Source organism: Trichechus manatus, unplaced genomic scaffold (assembly GCF_000243295.1).
Source record: "Trichechus manatus latirostris isolate Lorelei unplaced genomic scaffold, TriManLat1.0 scaffold00004, whole genome shotgun sequence".
In the NCBI taxonomy this organism is placed as follows: Eukaryota; Metazoa; Chordata; class Mammalia; order Sirenia; family Trichechidae; genus Trichechus; species Trichechus manatus.
The window spans coordinates 26,112,027-26,135,202 of NW_004443940.1; the positions used below are offsets into that span (position 1 = coordinate 26,112,027).

Genomic DNA, 23,176 nt, shown 5'->3' on the forward strand with positions numbered 1-23,176 from the left:
AGAAGTTCGGCAGTTCGACTCCACCAGCCGCTCCTTGGAAACCCCGTGGGGCAGTTCTACTCTGTCCTGTAGGGTTTCTGTGAGTTGGAATCGGCTCGACAGCAATGGGTTGGTTTTGGGTTCCTTTATGTATGCACTGTTCTAGGCACTGGGATATGCCAGGGAGAGAAAAAGACCCAGCTTCTGCCTGCCCTCCTGGAGTTTATGTTCTAGTGGGAGACACGGACTAAAATCTAACTAATGAAATAATTACCGTTATGAAGCATGCCTCAAAGAAGACTTACAGAGTGCAGCAAGCATATAAAATAAGTCTGGATTTTCAAGAAACAAACTCAGATCTCAAAAAGTAGGAATTAGGACGCTGTTGCTGTGTGCTGTTGAGTTGATTCTGACTCATAGTGACCCTATAGGGACAGAGTAGAACTGCACCATAGGGTTTCCTAGGCTGTAATCTTTATAGGAGCAGATCACCAGGTCTTTTCTCCTGCAGATCCTCTGGTGGGTTCGAACTGCAGACCTTTCAGTTAGTAGGCAAGTGCTTGACCATTATGCCACCAGAGCTCCTTTGATAGGATGATAGAGGAGGGCAAAGGGCACACCAATCAGAGGGAACAGCCTGGGTAAAGGCCTGAAGGCAGAGAGGGACATGCTGCATATATAGATTTGTAAACAGCCTTTTGTTTCAATTAATATATTGTGAACATTTTCTCCTGTCAGCAAATACTTTCTGTAACATCATTGTAAGTGGCTGAATAGTGTTTCTATATAATTTATTGAACCAGTTTCTTATTGCTGGACATTTAAACTGCTTCTAGTTTTTTTTTTTTCCTATATTCAACACTGTCCCAAATTACATGCTTCCCTGTGTACATATACATTTATTTCCTTAGGATAAATTCCTAGAAGGGGAACCGTTTCGTTGGAGGGAATGTAAACATTAAGATGTTTGATACATACTGCTAAAATAGGTTCCAGAAATGTACAATTCACATCCCCCTCACCAGGGCATGAGAAATCTATTTCCATATGCAAACAGCATTCTTATTATTTTTTTAAACCTTACCAGTTTTGTAATGGACAAAACCAACCAAACCAAACCCGTTGCTGTCGAGTTGATTCCAACTCATAGCGACCCTATAGGACAGAGTAGAATTGCCCCATAGGGTTTCCAAGGAGCTGCTGGTGGATTCGAACTGCCGATCTTTTGGTTGGCAGCCAAGCTCTTACCCACTGCGCCACCAGGGTTCCTGTAAAGGACGAGTGGTATATAATCATTTTGTTTTGTCTTGTGTGTCTATGTATTTCATTTCTGGCAAATATATCTTTTTACATGCTGAGCAGTTGTCTAAATTTCTTCTTTTATTAGTTGAATGCTTCTGTTCTTAGGTGGATTTTTCTAATATAGTTTTCTTGATTTGCTTTGAGAGATTTTGTCTATTGAGGATATTGATCCTTTTTCATATTTTCCCTACTTTATAGTTCACCTTTTGATTTTCTGTCTGGTGTTTTTGACATACAGAAGTACATCAAATATTTTCATATTCGTCTGCATGTACACACATACCTATTTACGCACTCATACCAATGTATCTATCATATAAATTCCTACAAATGGAATTACAGGGTCAAAGAGTAGGTATACTTAAAATGGAGATGTTGTTGTTGGGGGCCGTTGAGTCGATTCCGACTCATATGACCCTGTGTGACAGAGTAGAAATAACCTTACAGGGTTTTCTAGGCTGTAATCTTTATAGGAGCAGATCGCCAGATCTTTTCTCTCACAGTGCTACTGGATGGGTTTGAGTCACCAAACTTTGGAATAGTAGCTGAGCACTTAACCACTGCACCACCAGTCTCCTCAAAATGGTGATGGCTGCTACTAACTATATATCTCTGTTGTTGTTATTGGCATTGTTAGGTGTCATTGAGTTGGTTCGAACTCTTAGAGACCCTACGTACAACAGAATGAAACACTGCCTGGTCCTGTGCCACCCTCACAATCATTGCTATGTTTGAGCCCATTGTTGCAGCGACTGTGTGAATCCATCTTATTGAGGGTCTTCCTCTTTTTCGAAGACCCTCTACTTTACCAAGCATGATGTCCCTCTTCATGGGCTGGTCCCTCCTGATAACATGTCTGTTATGAATTGAATTGTGTCTCCCCAAAATGTGTGTCAGTTTGGCTAGTCTATGATTGCCAGTATTGTGTGATTGCCTACCATTTTGTCATCTGATGTGATTTTCCTATGTCTTATAAATCCTACCTCTATGATGTTAATGAGGTGGGATTTGTTGCAGTTATGTTAATGAGGCAGGACTTAATCTCCAAGATTAGGTTATGTCTTAAATTAATCTCTTTTGAGATATAAAAGAGAGAAGCAAGCAGAGAGACATGGGGATCTTATACCAACAAGAAACAAGAGTCAGGAGAACAGCATGTCCTTTGGACCTGCGTCCCTGCGCTGAGAAGCTCCTAGTCCAGGAGAAGATTGATGACAAGGACCTTCCTCCAGAGCAGACAGAGAGAGAAAGCCTGCTTCTGGAGCTAATGTCCTGAATTTGGACTTCTAGCCTGCTAGACCATGAGAGATTAAAATTCTGTTTGCTGAAGCCATCTACCTGTGGTATTTCTGTTATAGCAGCACTAGATAACTAAGACAGAATTTGGTACCAGAAGGGTGGGGTGCTGCTCTACCAGATACCTAAAATGTGGAAGAGGTTTTGAAATTGTGAATGGATAGAGGCTGAAAAAATTTTAAAGTGCATAATAGTAAAAGCCCAGATTATCTCAAAGAGACTGTTGGTGGAATTACAGACATCAAAGACAATTCTGGTGAGGACTTATAAGGCAATGAGGGGAGCTGGTACACCAGAGACAGAATCAGAGAACCGTTAGCAGCAGAGAAACAGCAGCAGCAGGAAAATGGCAGCAGCAGAACCAGGAGACCAGTGTGAGACAGTGCTGGAATTGACCTACAGAGCAAGAGAGCTGAGTGCCTTTGCACAGGAGGCTTCCTGGTGCAGTGGGGTGCCTCTAGGTACTTATCAGCAGAGCTAGGCTTGCCGACTCATGGAGCAAGAGAGCTGAGTTTACTGGCAGAGTAGGGTGCCTCCAGGCACTTATCGGTGGAGCTAAAGAGCTTTGGAGCACTTGCCCCAGCAGGGCAGATGCGGGCAGGGAGGCCCAAGGGAACCAGGAAGCAGAAGCTAAAGAGACAAGGAACACAGGAAGCAGAGCAGCCTCAGTCTCAAAAGGTAGGGCCACCACCTCTGGAATTTCTAAGGGTGGAGTCACCACTCAGATGGACTAGGAGAATGGGACCTCCCAAATTTGAGGGCAGAGTTGCTGTTCCAGTGGGCCTGAAAGGCAGAGCGGAAGCCCAGGACCAAGGGGCCTCCACTCAGAATCCAGAGAGTGTGGCGAATACTTAGAGCCTGGAGGGCAGGGCCATTGCCTAAATGGTCTCAGAGAACAGGATTATCATCAAGCCTGGAGGGCTAATGCAATGTGTTCTATTGACTTGCTTGGTGTCTGTTATCCCTTTTTTCCCTCCAATTTTTCCTGTTCATATTGGAAATGCCTAGCTTGTGCCTGTTCCACCATCATACTTTGGAAGCAGATAACTTGTATTCTAGATTTCACAGATGAAGAGGAATTTTTGGATTTTGGACTTGGAGTTGAGGTAAGACTTTTGCTGTGATATTATGGGGTGAGTGTGTTTTATATGTGACAAGGATATGAATTTGGGGGAGGCCAAAAGGTGGAATGTTATGGATTGAATTGTCTCCCCCCAAAATGTGTGTCAACTTGGCTAGTCCATGATTCCTAGTATTATATGATTGCCCATCATTTTGTCATCTGATGTGATTTTCCTGTGTGTTGTAGATCCTACCTTTATGATGTTAATGAGGCGGGATTAGTGGCAGTTATATTGATAAGGCAGGACTCAATCTATAAGATTAGGTTGTGTCTTAAGTCAATATCTTTTGAGATATAAAAGAGAAAATTGAGCAGAAAGACACGGGGACCTCATATCACCAAGAAACAAACACCAGGAGAATAGTACATCCTTTGGACCCGGGGTCCCTGTGCTGAGAAGCTCTTAGTCTAGGGGAAGAGTGATGACAAAGAGCTTCCTTCAGAGCCGACAGAGAGAGAAAGACTTCCCCTGGAGCTGACACTCTCAATTTTGACTTCTAGCCTTCTGGACCGTGAGAGAAAAAACTTCTGTTTGTTGAAGCCATCCACTTGTGATGCTTCTGTTACAGCAGCACTAGATAACTAAGACAATGTCCAAAGTATGTAAGACAAAGTCTAGCCATCCTCTCTTCTAAGGAGTGTTCTATTCCGGCTGTACTTCTTCCAAGACAGATTTGCTCATTCATATCTCATTTCACCCTCTCAATAACGCCGTGAGATAGCTAATATTATCACTTTTACAAAGACGAAGAAACTAAGGCTTTGATCGCAGCTTCCTCAATGATACACAGCTAGTCATTGGAGGGGCTCAGAATGGAAGTCGGGTTTCTGATTCATAGGCACTATGTATTCTATATGTTATTCTACAAAAAAAAAAAAAAAAAAGACTTCATTTGCAAGTTCTCAAATCTTTCCTGTACCAGAAATTAGAATTGTAGAAATAAAATTAAAGTTCTATATGTTATTCTACAAAAAAAAAAAAAAAAAAAGACTTCATTTGCAAGTTCTCAAATCTTTCCTGTACCAGAAATTAGAATTGTAGAAATAAAATTAAAGTTTTTTTTTTTTTTTTAAAGCATCAAGAGAGAACATGACCTAAGTTTAGGAAAGGGAAGTCTAAATTTGCTGCCAAATGATGGTTTCAGCACCAAAGTCTGCTCACAGCATTGAATGCATCCTGTTGCTTAGAATAGGCCTCCAGTTCTATTTTTAGGGGACTGCCCCTCCATGTCAAATCACAGAAAACGCATTCCTGCGTCTCAGTATTTTTTTATGTTTTTGAGTATTTTAGAACCATCGGGAAATCTTTAAAGACAAAAAAAATGGCAGACATTAAAAGAAAAGTTTCCATTATATTCTGCAGAGTAAAAAAGTTTAGATGAAAACAACTGAACTGAAAATAAAATTGGCTAGTGGGTAACCTGAGAATATATGCAATATCATTTACTACTCTTTTTCTACTGAGCAACAACGTGGTATTTCAAAACGGTATAACATAATAAATTTTTCTGTCACAGAAAATAACTCCAGCTACTATCAGTGAAGTAATTGAGTGTTTCTGTAATGGCTCCCATAAGGACTGATAGACCATACCAATGAACTTGACTGTTTCAAAGGCAGTGTCTTCTAAGTTCTTGACTGTGCTGTAATCACACAAGATGAAGGCTTCTTGTGCCAATAAGAAACTCACCTCTTAAAGAATGGACATTCATCTTTGGGTGCAAGGTAACTATTATAGATTGAATTGTGTTCCCCAAAGATATGTGTCATCTTGGCTGGGCTGTTATTCTCAGTACTGTGTAATTGTCTACCATTTTCATGATGTGATCTTCCTATGTGTTGTAAATCCTACCTCTATGATGTTAATGAGGCAGGATTAGAGGCAGTTATGTTAATGAGGTGGGACTCAATCTATAAGATTAGATTGTGTCTTAAGCCAATTTCTTTTGAGATATAAAAGAGAAGCAAGCAGAGAGACAAGGAACCTCATACCACCAAGAAACAAGAGCCAGAAGAACACCCAGGGTCCCTGCACTGAGAAGCTCCTAGTCCAGGGGAAGACTGATGACAAGGACCTTCCTCCAGAGCTGACAGAGAGAGAAAGCCTTCCCCTGGAGCCGATGCCCTGAATTTGGACTTCTATCCTCCTAGACTGTGAGAGAACAAACTTGTGTTTGTTGGAGCCATCCACTTGTAGTATTTCTGTTATAGCAGCACTAGATGACTAAGACAGTAACCTAATAAGATATGATAGGTATAAGTGGAGGAAGAGATTGACATAGCCAAAATTCAGTGTCATTGCTTGGGAACTCAGGGCCTACTCCGGAAAATCACCACAGGCAGAAATGGGATCAGAGTTGCTGACAGGGAGAAAGCAATGATGGCCTGAAATGCCATATTGCATAGGTTCTAAGCCATACATTTTTGTACATATTAACATCTCTGAACTCAGGATACATGTTACAATCGATGGCATCATATAATAGATGGCTTGCCACCGTTTATTTATGAAGGAACTTTTCTTCCTTAGTGGTACACAACGTAATGGTGTACTTTCCACCTGATGGTGTCTTAGATGTTATGAAATATGAATGTCATTGTTGGGTGCTGTAGAATAGATTCTGACTCAAAGTGGTGCAGGGCGACAGAGTAAAACTGTCTCATAGGGCTTTCTAGGCTGTAATCTTTATGGAAGCAGATTGCCAGGTCTTTTTCCCATGGAGCTGCTGGTGGGTTTAAACTATCAGCTTTTCAGTTAGCGGCTGAGCGCTTAACCGCTGCACCACCAGGGCTCCTTGAAACATTAACAACCAAAAAACCCGTTGCCATCAAGTCCATTCTGACTCACAGCGACCCTATAGGACAAAACAGAACTGTCCCCTATGGTTTCCAAGGTGCTGCTGGTAGATATGAACTGTTGACCTTTTGGTTAGCAGCCAAGCTCTTAACCACTGCGTCACCAGGGCTCCTGAAACATTAATACGTATGTGCAAATGACTGAAGCATGGAGAACATTATGGAGAAGCAGGTGGCCTTCATTCACACACAGAGTTATCAGTTAATTGCAATTATAGCATGATGGGCTAGCACACAAGGCTTTAATGAAAGGTTAAAGGAATATAAATAGTGTAGGGAGGAGAAGGAAGGTAATAAAAAGATGATGGGTCTGCCTTGTTCACCATTAAATTGAGTAATGCTCTAGGCCTTGCCCAGAGTATGAAATTGCTGCATCACTTCATCTCCCAGAATCAAAGAAGCAGTTTATATTTTTTAAAAAGCACATTTCTGTGTATTAGCATTAGAGCCTGAAATCTAAGTAAATCAGGTTCGTTGTAGGAGATATTGGATTGTTTTGAACAGAGCATTTGTATCTATTGATTGTGATTTGTAACAATTAATTAATACTCAGTTGTAACATCTAAACAAAACGCTTCTGTTCTACAACATGATTATAGAATTGATTTTCTACAAAACATTTTAAAGTCACGTGGTGTTGCACAGCTAGGAAGATGTAAGGGGAGTAGGCTGAGAATTTGAGCTAGAATTAATTTCAGCCTTTCTTATTTGAACAGTGATAGCAGGACACAAAGCCATGACACCAGAGACATGGGCCTCAATATTGTCTGAGCCTGTGCGTCTGGCACTGAGAGAGAAGTTGGGCGACATGACCTTTGAGGGCCTTTCCAAATGTAAGCATCCATCGCTTCTCACATATCATTGAGCAATAAGGCCATACAGCCTAACAACTATCACAGAAGGCCGAAGAGGGTAGATGCCACAAGGGAGGAATAATATGATGGATGTTCAAAGGTCTGAGATGTCATGCCCCGTTGGAATAGGGGTGGGGAATGGCTTCATGCAAGAGGAGGCATCTGAGATGGGCTCTGAAGGTGGGATTTCATAATGTGGTGATAGAGATGGGATAGGTGGGGCATACTCCATACAGAAGTAAAAACGTGCTAAGGCAAAGAGGTAGTAGCGGAAATGCAATATTTAGGATGGTGGTTCTTAGTCCTGGCTGCATATGAGAATCACCTGGAAAGCTTTAAGCAAACAATGCCTGGGCCCAGGACTGATCCCATCCAGCCTGCCTCTGCACAGCCATACTGTTTGTTTAGTGTCTGCATCTGTTCTGACTGGCCCATGTTCGTACAACCCGTCCACACCTCAGGTCAATTGAGTCAGAATCTCTGAGGGTAGCTGTTGTTGATTTTTAATTGTCAAGTGATTCTGATGTGCAATCAGAGTTGGAGACATCTGAATTTTGGTGCAGCAAGTATGAGCGTTTTGCTGAAGTTCAGGGTCTGAGTTAGGAAGGTCAGAGTGAAAAATGGAGAAGCAGATGAGGATCATTTTCCAGACAGTATTTGTATCAGTCAGAGTCCTGGATGGAAGAAGAATCCATCTCAGCCAGATTAAGAGCCTTTGATGAAGAGACCATTCACAGAGGCTATGGGCAGTGTTAAAGGGCTCAACAAGAGACATTAAGACACCCAGATACTATCAATGAAGGGAGACTGCCATCACCCCTAGACCTGAAGGACAAGGGAAAGAAAGAGGTTACAGGAACCCAGTGAAAGCCAGACTCCTGGAGGAGAGACCAGCCAATGGGGGCTGTAGTCTTGGAGGGACACAGACGCTGTCAGAAACATGGCCCTAAGCAGGGAGAGAGTAGGAAAGAAAATCGTGAGCTCTCCTTCCATCTTTCCATCTCTTGCTGCTTCTTCCCATTGGCCAAACCCAACCAGAAGCCTGAGGATGAGGGGAGCCCTGGTGATGCTGTTCATGGGGCTCCACTTCCCAGAGATGATCACAGAATGGTTGGAAAAGGGGGTTGGCAAATGGAATATAATCAGCACGGTGTTAACCTGTGCTTATTTACTAATCTCTAGTACACAATTTCACCATATCAAAGTACCTTGCTTATTGGGTAATCCATCCCTGGGTGTAAGGTATGGATTCTGTTTCATTTTTCTGCAAATGGATATCCAGTTTTGCCAGCAGCATTTGTTAAAGAAGTTATCTCTAGGCTGTAATTTTTACAGGAGCAGATCTCCAGGTCTTTCTCCCATGGAGCTGCTGGATGGGTTTGAGTCACCAAGTTCACCAAAATAAAATTTAAAAATGTAATGTAAGTGGGACGAAGTATTGATTTGTAGGTGGTTAAGCCTGGAAGGAAGCAGGAGACTTGCCACATGCACGCTGGCCTTGGCTCTTCCCTGCTGGATGAGCGTCTCTCCCTGGGGCTGATAACGGTAGCCGAGAGCAGTAGGTGCGCTGCCAGCAGCTGCCCTGACCTTGGCCTGCTTGTACAGTTTCAGCTTGCTGCAACTATTCTGTCCTGAAGAATAAAGCACTGCCTATTAATTATTTGTAGAATTTCTAAGGGACTAAACCAGGGTTTATGGAATGGATTCATCCAGTGTCAACATTAAAGAACTAGGAAAACGTTGGCTGACACACAGGAACATGCAGATCTGAATTCCTGCGTGGGACTCAGGAATGGATAGTGTCTTGGTGGATGTGTGGGAGGGAGCCGGGGTCGATTTTCAGCTGCAGTCACCCTGGGAAAATACAATGGTGGGAAGAAGAAACTGGGTGGAGAATCCTGGTTCAGCAATGTGTCTGTCTAGTTTTGCCTGAGAAAGGGGACTTCTTTAGGCTAGCTAGGGAGCACTTCTGAATTGAAGAATCAAGTGCTCTGGGTTTGGGATCCAATCAAGGCATCTCCTTCTGCCTATATGGGTCAGCAGTGAGGCTGTCTGTCTGTGCGTGAAGAGTTAACATGTGGAAGAGGAAGCAGACCTCTCCCTTGCTGTTTTGGAGTAAGAACTAAGATCAAAGGGAAATATTCTAGGAATTCTTGTTTTAGTTCCATCTGTGGAAGTTGTCCAACAAAGGAATGGGATACTGTATTAGCTTCCTAGTGCTGCCATAACAAAATAGTACCAACTGGGTGGCTTATCAGGACAAATTTCATTGTCTCACAGTTCTGGAGGCTAGAAGTCCAAACCCATATGTTGGCCAGATCATGCTCCCTCTCAGGTCTCCAGAGGAAGATGTTTTCTTGTCTCCCAGCTTCTGGCAACCCCAGACATGTCTTGACCTGTAGATGATCTTCACATGACTGTCATTCCTCTGTCTTTCTCTCTGTGTCTCTTCTCTTTTATAACGACATCACTCAGATTAGATAAGGACCTACTCTACTCCAGTAGAACCTCGTGTTAACCGATAACATCTTCAGTGACCCTATTTCCAAACAAGGTCATCTTTACAGGTAGCAGGGGTTAGGACTTCAACATATCTTTTGGGAGGACATGATTCAATTCACAACAGTTACCCTGTGAAATAGTGAGCTCCCCATCCTTACAAGTACCCAAGCAGATGCTTGGTGGCTACCTATACAATCAATATTTTGGAAGATGTTCCTGCAAAGTGACCAGAGGAAAGATTGGATTAGGTGACCCTCAATATCTCTTTCCAAGATTCTACAATTGATTTGAAAATAAAAATATAATTTATACACTGGAATGCAGACTAACACTAAAGATAACATGTCTGGGCGTAAAGTGAAACAACAGGGGCCCCAAGCTGCAGTTGCATATTGCTTTGTTTCTTAAATAATTGAAATAGGAAGATACTGCAGAGGAGAAAAGAGGAATTACATTCAGGATGCATTGATTCATTAATGAATATTTGTCGAGGGCTTTCTACGTGCCAAGAACATCAAATCAAAGCTATAAACAATCAGCTGGCCTGTTTTCAGAATGCAAGGCTACTGCAGGGAAACAGCTGGGGCTTACCCAGCAGCTGGACAGGCAAGGGGGTGCCCAGGCAGATGACCGCTGGGTGTCTGGGTATAGGAACATAGGAGCAAATGGCTCTTATGTGGAAGAGAGATATGACTTTTCTCTGCACGTGTATAACTAAGAACAATGGGTGGAAGTTTCTGAGAAGCAGCTTTTAACTCAGCGTTAGGGGACCTTTCAAGCCCTCTGGCTCCATGGAGCTGAAATAGGCTTCTTTCAGGGATGAAGAGGTTTTTAAGCATTGGCCTTACAGTTACTTGTGGGCATGCCCTAGCAAGGTGCAAGGCATCGCAAGAGAGATGAACTATTAGATCTTAAGGAGCTTTCCAACCTTGAAACGTCACAATGTTTTAGGAAAATTAGTTTCACATTGGTAAGACTGAAGTGGGAAGTCCTGCTATGAAGCCACTGAAATAATTCAGTATTGAGATGTTGTAGGTCATCATGAGAATGTATCAGGGGCGTGGGAAGAAGGAGCTAGACCTAGTGAAGACAATCATTTCTGTTTGCTCCTCCAGATCCATCTCTACCATCACTCTGCTTGCTTCCATTAAGCTGATCTGTATGGATCACATCAATGGGCTCCCTTGCCCTCTGACATTGGATTGAGTTTGGCCAATAGGGAGCCCCAGCAGGAGAGTAGAGGGAGGGAAGAGAGAGGGCTCAGTGTATTTGTTCCTTATTTCCTCCTTGTGAGGTCACCTCAACAGAAGGCCACTGATCCTCTCAAGGTGGCTTGCTCTATAGGACTCTCTCCTTCCGGGTTCTGATAACCTCTCCCTTCCCTCATCCCTTCAGGCCTAGGGGTGGTGACGGCTCCACTGCTGTTAGCCTGAATTCCTGCACTATCCCTTATGGTTCTCCTACTCTGTGCCACACCTTTGTAAATTGTCACTTTGTAAGTAAAACCCCCTTGAATTATCCTAATTTGAGTGTGCCATATTTCCTCTTGGGACCCTGACCTGCCCACACACAAAAAACCATAGTGGAATTTGATCAATGATAAATTTTCTGGAAAGCAGTGGATTTCAAAATGCACTTTAAGGATGGGAGAAAGGTTTTCGTGTGTGGCAACTCCTAGCCAATCAGGGTAGTTTCACTTACCTATTGGGTTCTTACCTAGAATTCCATCTGTATAAAGGATTTCACAGCTAACGCTCAGTTTGAAAACCTATGGTGAAAAGAATACTATTCCCTAATCTGAAGTATGTATCAAGAATTTATATTCTCATGCAATCCTTACCCCAGACATAAAGTAACTCAGGACCAAATCAGTTTCTTGGGCTATAAGTTCACAGCACAAAGTGAAATGGAATCTTGGCATTTTTTCCATTTAATTTGATAAATGTACACTACTAGCAAGGTAGACATCTAAAAAAAAAAATCCACTTGGCAGTCTAAATTATTCAGGTAATCTGTCTACATTAATCAAATCAGCAGGATAACTGCCAAATCTCCACTTCTTTTTGTATGAGTTAGGTCCAAGAATGGATGACAAAGTCAGGTAGGGAAGGACAGGAGAAGTAGACTATCCACGTCTCCACAGAGATGTTGCAAGATAAAGCATACTTAGGTATGTCTAACTAGCCCGTAAGAGTCTGCCAGGAAATTCTTGTTTTTAATATGGCTGTAAAATCTAAACATCAAGACAAGCTTGTGGATCCTCAAGGACAGATACTTCGGTGACAACCCTTTCTAGAAGTTTATGAATTTCCATGTTATGAGGATGAAGATATGTCTTCCTTCCAAAAGTGGGTCAGCTGGATTCATTTACAAAGGGCATAATAATCAAAACTGGATACAAAAGGCTTAACTCCAAATTTATTTAAGAAGCATTCAATGGCTAACTCATGAAGAGGCGGAAAAATGTGCTCTGTCAAGCAGATGTTAGCCACCACCTGTCACGTGGGTGCTGGACTCAGTGACGGGGTAAGAACAGGAGTGAAAACTAATTGGAGAAGTTGATGTTGAGAGTATGAGTGAAAGGAAAATACTCTGAGGAACAGTCACTCTGGGGCAACTTCAGGAGTCTTCAGAGTGTTTCTGATGTCTAAAACTGGTCTCCTGTTAAGGGTGATGAAAAAATTGCGGAATGGGGAATGGTGCTGGTTGAACAACATGAACGTAATTAATGTCACTGAGCTGTAGGTGTGAAGACCGTAGAAAGAGCAAATGTTTTGTTATCTATATATTTACCATAATTAAAAAAAAAAAAATCTCTGCTTTATAAGGCACAAGACTGGTAAAATGTGGTTACCCCAGAAAGGAGAACACTGCAGGAGCAGCTGCAGAGACCATTGCTCCTTTTGAGTTTCTGGGGCAGTTTCAGGGATGGTGAGCCCAGAATGGCTTTTTAGAGAGATGGCCTTCTCTCTCTTTTTTTTTTTCTTTTTAATTTTATTTATTTTGTTGTTGTTGTTGAGAATATACACAGCAAAACATACACCAATTCAACAGTTTTTACATGTATCATTCAGTGACATTTATTACATTCTTTGTGTTGTACAACCATTCTCATCCTCCTTTTCTGAGTTGTTCCTTCCCCATTAACATAAACTCACTACCCCCTAAGGTTTCTGTGTAATCTTTCAAGTTGCTGTTGTTAATTTGATCCCATATAGAGAGTTCTTAAAAGAGCCTAATGCTCAAGGCGCGTATATTTTTTACTAGTTAAGCTAAACTATTATTTGCTTTTAAGAAGACTCAGGGTATATTTTTGGTTGAAGTGTAAAGATTATCTCAGGGAAGTAGTTTCATGGGTTCATCTAGCCTCCATGGCCCCAGAAAGTCTGGAGCCCGTAAGAATTTTAAATTCTTTTCTGCATTTTTCCCCTTTTGATAGGGATTCTTTTGTAGAATCTTTCATCAAAATGTTCAGTAATGGTAGCTGGGCACCACCCAGTTCTCTGGTCTCATGGCAAAGGAGGCAGTTATTCATAGAGAGATGGCCTTCTCTTGTTGAAGGCCTGCTCGTTCTATGTCTCTTTATTATTTTTTCCCTAAAATATGGTGGCTTGAAAGAGTGTTGGTCTGGGCATAAGAAGACGTGGATGTACAGGATATATAAGCAGGAAAGACAGTGGCCATGTTAAGGAAGTTTTGATCTGGAGAGGGCTTAAGGTTCGTATGCACATTTGAGCATGGAAGCAGGGTGGGGCCTCTTCACAAATACTGATTTTCTTTCAGATTCATGCACTCCTGGACCTGAGAGTAGAAAGATGAGTTCACAGGTGAGGGGCCTTGGAACAGAGAAATAACTAGACCTCATAGAGCTTCTGGAGAACTGACTCTCTGAGCTTCAGCTCCTGCGTCTGGAAAGGAGAGCTTGGACAAGATGACATCATCATTTCTTCCAGCCCTAGCATACTATAATTTTATATTCTACTCATCCATGAGTAATTATTCTCTCTGAATTAATTGCCCAGAAAAAATTAATAGAGTTCTTAACATACTAAATACTCTTTTCTTTAATATCTTTCAGTAAAAAATAGAAAATTGAGACATACACGACTGACTTTCATATACATCTATGCGTAATTTGAAAACTTTGTTCTAATCAAGCTTAACATGTCACTCTGAGTTGATGTTCATATATTAAATGGTTTTTAGCCCAGATAAGATAGAAGGTTCACGTTTTAAACTTTAACCATTTCACTGATGACTGGAAAGTGCCTGCTCTGTGTTGGGCTAATTCGATCTAAAAATTTGAAGGTCATATTTCACTCAGAAGTCTCAGGTTAAAAAAAAAAATCAGGTGGGATAGTCAAAAAGACTATTTTACCTCCTTTCCCATGGGAATCTTTCCAAGATTAGTCTGACTAAGCTGATGTATTGACAAACTTGCAATTCCTCTGTTTTCCATGATCCAATGCCCAAAGTCAAGGGGGGAATTTTAACATGAGAAAGGGGCACACAACTATCCATATTAGAATTTCAGTCCCTAAATTAAAGGCTGGATCAGGAGATTCAGAAATTTCTCCTGAATTAGCAGTTTCTCAAGGAGTGAAATGTCTACAGCTCCTAAAATTGAAAATAAGAATGAGAATTGCCCCCTACACAGGAACTTGAGGCCTACTCTGCAGCATCTGGTTAAAAAAGAAAAAATCCTTGAAATGTAGTTCTCTCTTGCTTCTGTCCCTCCTCTTGACCATATGAAGACAAATGTTCCTCAAGAGCGACATTTTGTCCTTTTTAGTGCAAGTAAGCTGAGTAGAGCAATTTAAGGGATATCAGAAACCTGCAAAACCAAGACCACTGGTTTGCTTTTCGAGGTATCCCCGAACTCCAATAGAGCATTGTTGTTTCATTATTTTCAATGAACAGTTAGGACCAGGTATACATCAAGACACAGAGTACCCAGGTGGCACAAACGGTTAAGCACTCGACTACTAGCTGAAAGGTTGGTGGTTCAAACACACCCAGATACTTCTCAGAAGACAGGCCTGGGGATGTGCTTCCATAAGGTCACAGCCTTGAAAACCCTATGGAGCAGTTCTACTCTGCACACATGGGGTAGCCATGAGCTGGAATTCTCTCTAGGGAAATTAATAGCAACAATAAATTATATAAAAGATGTCTTTCTTGTATTGGTTTTTTTTAATTGTACTTTAGATGAAGGTTTACAGATCAAACAGTATCTCATTAAACAGTCACTACACATATTGTTTTATGACATTGGTTAACAACCCCATGACATTCAACACTCTCCCTTCTCGACTTGGGAGGAACGTTTTTTTGTTTTTTGTTTTTTGGTGAAAATATCCATAGCCAAAGGTACACCATTTCAAAAATTTCTACATGTACAATTCAGTGACCTCGATTACATTCTTCCAGTTGTGCTGCTATTTTCACTATCCTTTTCCAAATTATTCCATCACCATTATCTTCAATTAACTCACTGTCCCCTAGGCTTCCCATCAAACCTTTTGAGTTGCTGTTGTCAATTTGATCTCACATACATAATTTTTTTTTTTTTGTACTTTAGATGAAGGTTTACAGAACACATAGTTTCTCATTAAACAGCACACATATTGCCCGACGACTATTATATTGTTTTTAAAGTATAGTTTATTGTAACATAATAATTGCAGGGAATTCCTTTTTCATTTTTCTTGGGTTTTTTTGGTTTGTTTTTTCAGTTTTTGTTTTTTTTTTCCACGTGGAGCAAGGCCTTCAGCATTTTTAGTGGTATGACTCGTATGAAAATAAGTAATGGTTGAAATGCGCTGTATCCAGAATTTGGAAGAACAAGAACGGTGCACTCCAGAAAGTCGGTCTTTGTTTTAAAATTTACCCCATAAATATAGTTTCACCTATCCATTGCTCACATTGAGGTTGTGCTTTGTTTTGTTTTGTTAAACAAGTAAAGAAGGATCATAGGGAAATTCTAAGATATCAAGCCTCTAGGGACTGGTTCTGGCTTATCACACATGCTTGGTTTTCATGGGGAAGCTCAGTGTTCAAGGCTGCACGGCCAACCCTGCGATGATCAGGCACCAGCAGAGTCTGTACCTTGGGGCAGCAGGTACTTGTGGTTTTCTCCCCAAAGGGAAAAAGTGATGTAGAAGGTTATCTTTATGGGCTCTTGTGTAAGCAGTCAGTAGTGTAAATGGTGGACAGAATGTGGCTGCACCCTGCTATTTATCCGGACCAAAGGCAAATGTTTCCTCACACACAGAGGGGTGGTGCATGCATTTCATGCTCTGACCACTACCTCTTGTCTTTCTAAGTTTCTCCCTCTAATGTCTCATTTCCAGAAACCCTTTGACGCCACCAGGATCTGCCAACCACTGGTTCTAACACTCTCTCACTGTCCCTTATCCCATGGATGTCCTTACCTTCAATTTTAGGCTTTTGCACTGGCTGTTCCCTCTGCCTTGAAAGTTCTTCCCTCAAATATCCATGTTGATAATCTCACTCAAGTCTTTGTTCAAATGTCACCTTGAAATCTATTCTGACCTTTCTGTGAAAAAAAATAATTACAACCTACCCCTGTCCCCTCACTCCAAATCTCCCTCTCTGACCTAATTTTTTAAAAAAGTTTTCATAACACCCGTCACCTTCAAACATAATACCTCAAATTTATTTATTTTATTGTACCTTAGATGAAGGTTTACAGAACAAATAGTTTCTCATCAAACAGTCAGTACACAGATTGTTTTATGACAATAGTTAACAACCCCACCACATGTCAACACTGTCCCTTCTCAAACTTGGGTTCCCTATTACCAGCTTTCCTGTCCCCTCCTGCCTTCTAGTCCTTGTCCCTGGACAGTTGTGTCCCATTAGTCTCATTTTGTTTTATGGGGCTGTCTAATCTTTGGCTGAAGGGTGAACCTCAGAAGTGACTCTATATATCAAATCTGATCTGGAACACTGGTGTGAATTTATTCACTTCTTAGTAGTAAATTATTACTTCCCTGTTTCAGAATGCCAATCACATCACTTTAAATCTGTTTTGCTTCTGGCAAAATTGAATCCAGTGTCTGACTCAAAGTTTACTCATTTCATCCCTCTCTTTTTATTAAAGCAATAAATGTCTCAGCATGTAAATCTCTATCACGTATTATACATGTGTACAGTCGCCACGAAAGAGTTGCTTACTTGGTATCTATCCTTTATGTTAGATCGTTTTGGGGGATATGAAACAAAATATGCAATAGCTGATTTTATATCTATTTAATTCTCTTGAATAAGCCAACTTATTCAATCAACGCCCATGGAAGCAGCAGTCAAGAAATCAAACAATGTATAGCATTGGGCAAATCTGCTGCAAAAGACCTCTTTAAAGTGTTACAAAGCAAAGATGTCACTTTGAGGACTGAGGTGCCCCTGACCCAAGCCATGGTGTTTTCAGTCACCTCATATGCGTGCAAAAGCTGGACTATGAATAAAGGAGACCGAAGAAGGATTGAAAGCTTTAAATTATGGTGTCGACGAAGAATGCCAGAAGAATGAACAGGTCTATCTTGAAAGAAGTTCAGCCAGAATGCCCTTTAGAATAGAAGATCGTGAGACTTTGTCTTAATGTACTTTGGATATGTTATCAGGAGGGATCAGTCCCTGGAGAAGGACGTCATACCTGGTAAAGTAGAGGATCGGGGAAAGAGAGGAAGATCCTCAACAAGATGGATTGACACAGTGACTGCAAAGACGGGTTCAAGCATTGCAATAATTGTGAGGATGGTACAGGATCAGACAGTGGTACGTTCTGTTCCAACTTGACGGCACCTAACAACACCACCCTGGTAGATCTGGTGCCATTATGTTATTCTTGCACTGAAAGGGAGGAAAGCTATCCCCAGGGAAAATCCACTCTTGTTTTTCTCTTAGGCACAGACTTGAGAATTGCTTCTAATAGTCACACTGCTGATTATCCTAGTGGTGTATAGGCACTGGGAGAGGTGCCTTGAGTTTGCAGCTCCAGGGCCATGTAGAAGCAATCGGGTTCACAGAATTCTTATCCTCATCCCATAGGAAACGTTTGGCCTCATCTAAACATGCATGTGACTTCATGTTGTGTCTGAGAAATATGTGTGAGAATGGATCTGAATTTGTTCTCAGGATGCATGGTGAAAAAGACAAGTGCAGAAAACATAAAGGCTTATAGAAAAACACACGTGATTCTCATTTCCTGCACAGAAATGTGTTGATTTTAACATATTTTAAAATTCTTAAAAATGCAAATAAAGATAACTGACTCTTTTCATTTTTCTACAGCAGAGGCATATTGAAGTGAAAGTCACCGCTTTGAAATGTTATAAAATTAGTCTTGAATGAGTAGTGCTTAATACTTGTTAAGTAGTGAAGAGCAATAGTAACATTTCCTCAACAATGACAGATTTAAAAAATAAATATATTCGGCAGGTATAGAAGTATGTGGTATTGACTTACAAAGGCTATAGAACTAATTCATTCATCTAATATAGAACTAATTCATTCATGCATCCATTCATTCATTGCCTATTAAGCATTGGGCACCACACAAAGCAAAGAGGATGGAGTGGTGAATAAAGCAGATGCTGTGTTTGTCCTCTTGGAGCAAATGGAGGAAATACATTGAACAAATTGCCATAAATAAACACAAAATTACATATCGTGATACAGAAAGAGAGGGTGTTTCAAGGGGATGTGGCTACTTAGTGTCAGAGTTAGAAATTAGAGCTGAGAACATAGGAGGAGGCAGAATTCTCTGATTCCCCTACACACATGCAAACACACGCACAGCATACATGCTAAGGAGGAGATGCGGGGCTGTCAATGACTTTCAGGGGCCAGTGGGCTTCTCATGGAGACTTTTCCCTTGTTTCTCTGTGGAGGTGGGCTTCTAGAGAATCTCATGTAAACATTGATGGGTGCCTGCCAAAGGGGACCCTGATACCTTGTTCTCCATCTGGGGTGTTTACAGAACTTCAGAGCTGATGCCACCAGGAGCTGCTGCTGGAGTCCAGCTTGGTGAGGGCCTCTTAGGAGGACTTGATGTGTCTTCTCCGCACTGTGTGATACGCTTGGGAAGATGATGTGGGCAACCACAGCATACAATTCAAGGCAGCACCTATTGAGTAGAATTCCACAGGCAATTTCCCATGGGCTTGGAGGAAGTGGAGGAGGACCCAGAAGTTTCCACGTCTCTGTATGAAGGAGTATGGAGGTTAGGAATGGGTGGGAGTGCTGGGGCTGCCAGGTGGCAGCTGAGCCAAGAGAGGGGGTATCCCACCCAGAGAAGTACTTGAGCAGGTACTCCTGGCACAGCTGAAGGCAGGTATGGCTTCCCTGTTGGTGGGGTCCCACTGGCAGAGGATGGGATAAATCTGAAAACCAATCCCAAAGGAAATCTCATACACCAGTGGTCTGCAACTTATTTTTGCTCATATACTCAACTGTCTCCAGATTTTCCCTTATGTTAATAGTTACAAAGGATTCAATTTCCAGCATTTGAAAATACTGACTTTTAAAGAGAAACTGGTATATCAGTCTCTTAAATGTATCCAGTGGAATCTAAATGCATTGCTATTTGATGCCTGCTTTCATCCATTAAAAACCACATGGACACGCTCTCAATTAACATTCAAAAATTTAATGTCTTTCCCTTTTATCCTCAACTTTCCATTCCACTTTCCTTATAGAATTTATCCTAACGTAATATATTTGATGTTTGAAAGTCTGTTATTGATACCTCTATCATACTTTTCTGCAAAAAATATGTAAATAGAAAATCGTTTAATTTCATCTAAATAGCAAAAAGTTCCTTCTGGATTGTGCTATTGTTACAATGATTGGTAGTACAGAAATGTTTGAAATGACATAAATATTTATAAGTTTTGGTATGCATTTTTGATTAAACATAAACAGTGATATTTTATTAGAAATGCATCATCCACAAAGAGGAGGCTCCACAATGTGCAGGTTAGCTTAAGGACAGTGTAGACAGAAGACCAGAATGGAAACTTATCTAGCTGGGAAGGGGGAGGCAGGACAGCCCCTCAAAGGCAGTGAAGGTAAACTGAGGCTTAACGGACAGGGGTGAAGTGCGAGGAAAAGACACTGTGGCCGCATGCGATGACCCAGGGGAGAAAGTAAGGCAAAAGCCAAGGTGATGCTGAGCCTCCGTGAGCCTTTTCAGGGGCTTAGTTTTAGTCCATGTACAACGGGAAGTCACAAGGTTAAAGCAGGCGCGTGACATGATCAGGGGTGGAGAGGAATGAATAGAACAACATAAGTGACTGATGGTTTGAATGTGAGAGTAGGATGAGGGAGGTGTCAAAGACGATTCCCAGATTTTTGTCATGAGTGAATACATGGGTGGCTCCCATATTGTCACAAATCAAAAGTTTTTGTATGTGACCTTCAAATGATTGAAAATAAACTGGACACATTAACATTGTTTGGTTCAAACAATGATAGTAACGTTGTTGTTGTGTTTGCTGCCATCGACTTGATTCTGACTCATGGTGACCCCATGTGTGCAGAGCAGAACTGCTCCATAGAGTTACCAAGACTGTGCCTTTTCGGAAGCAGATCACCAGGCCGGTCTTCTGAGGCATCTCTGGGTGGGTTTGAACCACCAACCTTTAGGATAGTAGTTAAGTGTTTCACTGTTTGTACCACCCAAGGACTTACTCGAGTTCTACTTTAATGGAACCCAGCCAATGTGTTCTAGTAAGGCAACAAGAGTTTGATTCTTCAAGTATTTACACAGTTAATTTAGTAGTAACAAAATGGTTTATCTTCTAAAGCTACCACATACTCAGTCTGATAGAGCCCTTGAGTTAAGGTTGATTAGAAAGAGATATGAATGATCACAGAAATCCAAAGCCTTACTGTTACTGCTGTGACCAGGTATTTCTGAAAAAAGATTTCCTACAGATAAAACAAATCAAGTTCCCATTCAGATTCAATGTGAGTTTTTCAGTAAGGCAGTTAAAACTTATTTTAACAAGTATATCATAAAATATTTATTCTAATTGCATACTAGTACTTCTGAATCATCTTGGAATATATGAAGGTTAGGGTTTTCCCATGTTAAAAAAAAAGCTCAATATAATATATAGTTTAAAAATAGAATAAAGAGCTTATAATAAAAGGTAATATTTCCTTGCCCCACTTTTTTCCAAAGACAGGTTTAAGACGTTTGTAATCTTAGGTACAATTATTTTTTGAATAATCAATATACACTGTATCAAAGATATTAAAATACACCCATATCCCCATTAAATGGAATTTTCTACTCTAAAAAACTTTTATAATTCTACTTTTAAAAGTATCTTCAGTCACTGAGCAATCATGGTACCTGCTCGGGGATTTTTTTCAAAGTGAAACGTCTACAGATTGTTTTCAAATGGAATAACATTTTTATGTATATTGAATTTAACAATAATGAAGTTGATGATAATATGTTTTGTAGACATTTAAGTAAACATTTATAAATCTTAATTTGGCTGATTTGCTTTTTCTTTTTGTTTTTGTTCTGTTTGAATCCACAGCTGAGGGAATGAGAGAGTCGGGCTGCCTGGTTTCCACCCCATTCCTGCTGCCTCTCTGCCATCGTGACCCTGGGCGGTTTACATATTCTCTGCACCTCCATTTCATAATCTATACAATGCGAATACCAATATCCTTTAATCCCTCATCTGTAATTTTTAAATCCAAAGAGCTTGAAAACTCAGAGATTTTGTAACTTCTTTGGCAGCAAAACCTGCCCTGACCCAGTGAGGCTATGTATCCTCTTTATTTATCCCAGTCTCTATAGGGTCACTATGAGTCGGAATTGACTCGATGGTAACGGGCTTGGTTTTTTAGGTATTTATCCCATGAATGTAAATATCGTCTGTTTCAAGCTCAATATATTCATATGTTTGATTAAGGTGCTGTCCTAGACTCTGCTGGGGGTCGTGGGTAATATAGGATATATGCACCATATTACCTTCCTAAAATCGAAAAAGTTCTGGATTCTGAAATATACTGTGCCCTTTAGAGTTTCCAGTAGGGAATTGTGGCCCTGTAATGAGTCAGAATTGACTCAGAAGCAACAGGTTTGGTTTGTTTTGGTTTAATAGCTACCTTGAAGCCCTGGTGGTACAGTGGTTAAGAGCTTGTCTGCTAACCAAAAGGTCAGCAGTTCTTAGGACAGTTCTACTCTGTCCTATAGGGTAACTAAGAGTCAGGACCAACTCAACAGCAACAGGTTATTAGCTACCTCATACTCGTTGCCGCGGAGTCCTACTCATAGGACAGAGTAGAACTGCCCCATAGGGTTTCCAAGGAGCTGCTGGTGGATTCCAACTGCCGACCTTTTGGTTAGCAGCCATAACTTAACCATTGTGCCACCAGGGCTCCAGCTACCTCATAGGGTTGTTAAAGGTCCCTGGGTGGCATAAACAGTTTACGTTTGACTGCTAACCTAAAGATTCCTGGTTTGAGCCCAGCCAGAGGTACTTTGAAAGAAAGATCTGGCTATCTGCTTCCGTTAAGATTATAGCCAAGAAAACCCCACGGAGCAGTTTTACTCTAACACATGGAGTCCTCGTGAGTCAGATTCAACTCGATGGTAACCAACAATAGAAACGTTGTTGAAAGGATGAAGTAAGTTAGCACGTGGAAAGTGTTGCGCATCATACCTGGCACAGTCAGCGCTCCCGGACGTTACCCATGACTATCTCTGCTATCATTCTTTTCAGGTCGCAGATCTTTTCTTAGGTTCCTGAAAGCCCATAACCCAGCCCTCACCCTCCTCCTGAAGCCTCACTCCCCAGAGGCAATCACTTTTAACCATTCTGTTTTTTGGTTCTTCAGTGGCTATTGATACACTTTCAAATCTTATGCTCTTACCAAGATTTCTCTATTTACCAACTTCAGACCTAATTATTGACTTGCTACAACTGGTGAGGATTTTGCTCACCTACACCATGACCCGTCTCCCCTCCCTTTTCCCCCAAGAGAGTTCTGTCTCTATTTTCTCTTCTTTTCTTTCTTTGAGCTTTAGCTCCTGTTCATCCTTTACTGTGTTTGTTGTCATCATTATTGTTGCCGTTGTAATTGCCTAAAAGTGGGGGTGGGGGGACCACACCACACTGAAAGGTTCATTGCTTGCCGGTTGCTCTCATAGGCTGTACCTAACAGATCTGTATACTTCTTGCTAGCATAACCTTGACTTTAGTATGCAAAGGAG

At 41.2% G+C, this 23,176-nt stretch overlaps 1 long non-coding RNA gene across 2 annotated transcripts; it reads left to right on the top strand.

Moving 5' to 3' along the window:
* The first annotated feature begins 3,354 nt into the window (after nt 1–3,354).
* Nucleotides 3,355–22,081, top strand: LOC111821047 (uncharacterized). 2 transcript variants are annotated; one of them, XR_002824535.1, is made up of 3 exons: nt 3,355–3,683; nt 5,218–5,425; nt 21,492–22,081. It is a non-coding gene; the product is annotated as an uncharacterized LOC111821047 (long non-coding RNA). The 2 variants fall into 2 exon arrangements; XR_002824534.1 differs by lacking the exon at nt 21,492–22,081 and adding an exon at nt 13,696–15,082.
* The last annotated feature ends 1,095 nt before the right edge of the window (nt 22,082–23,176 follow it).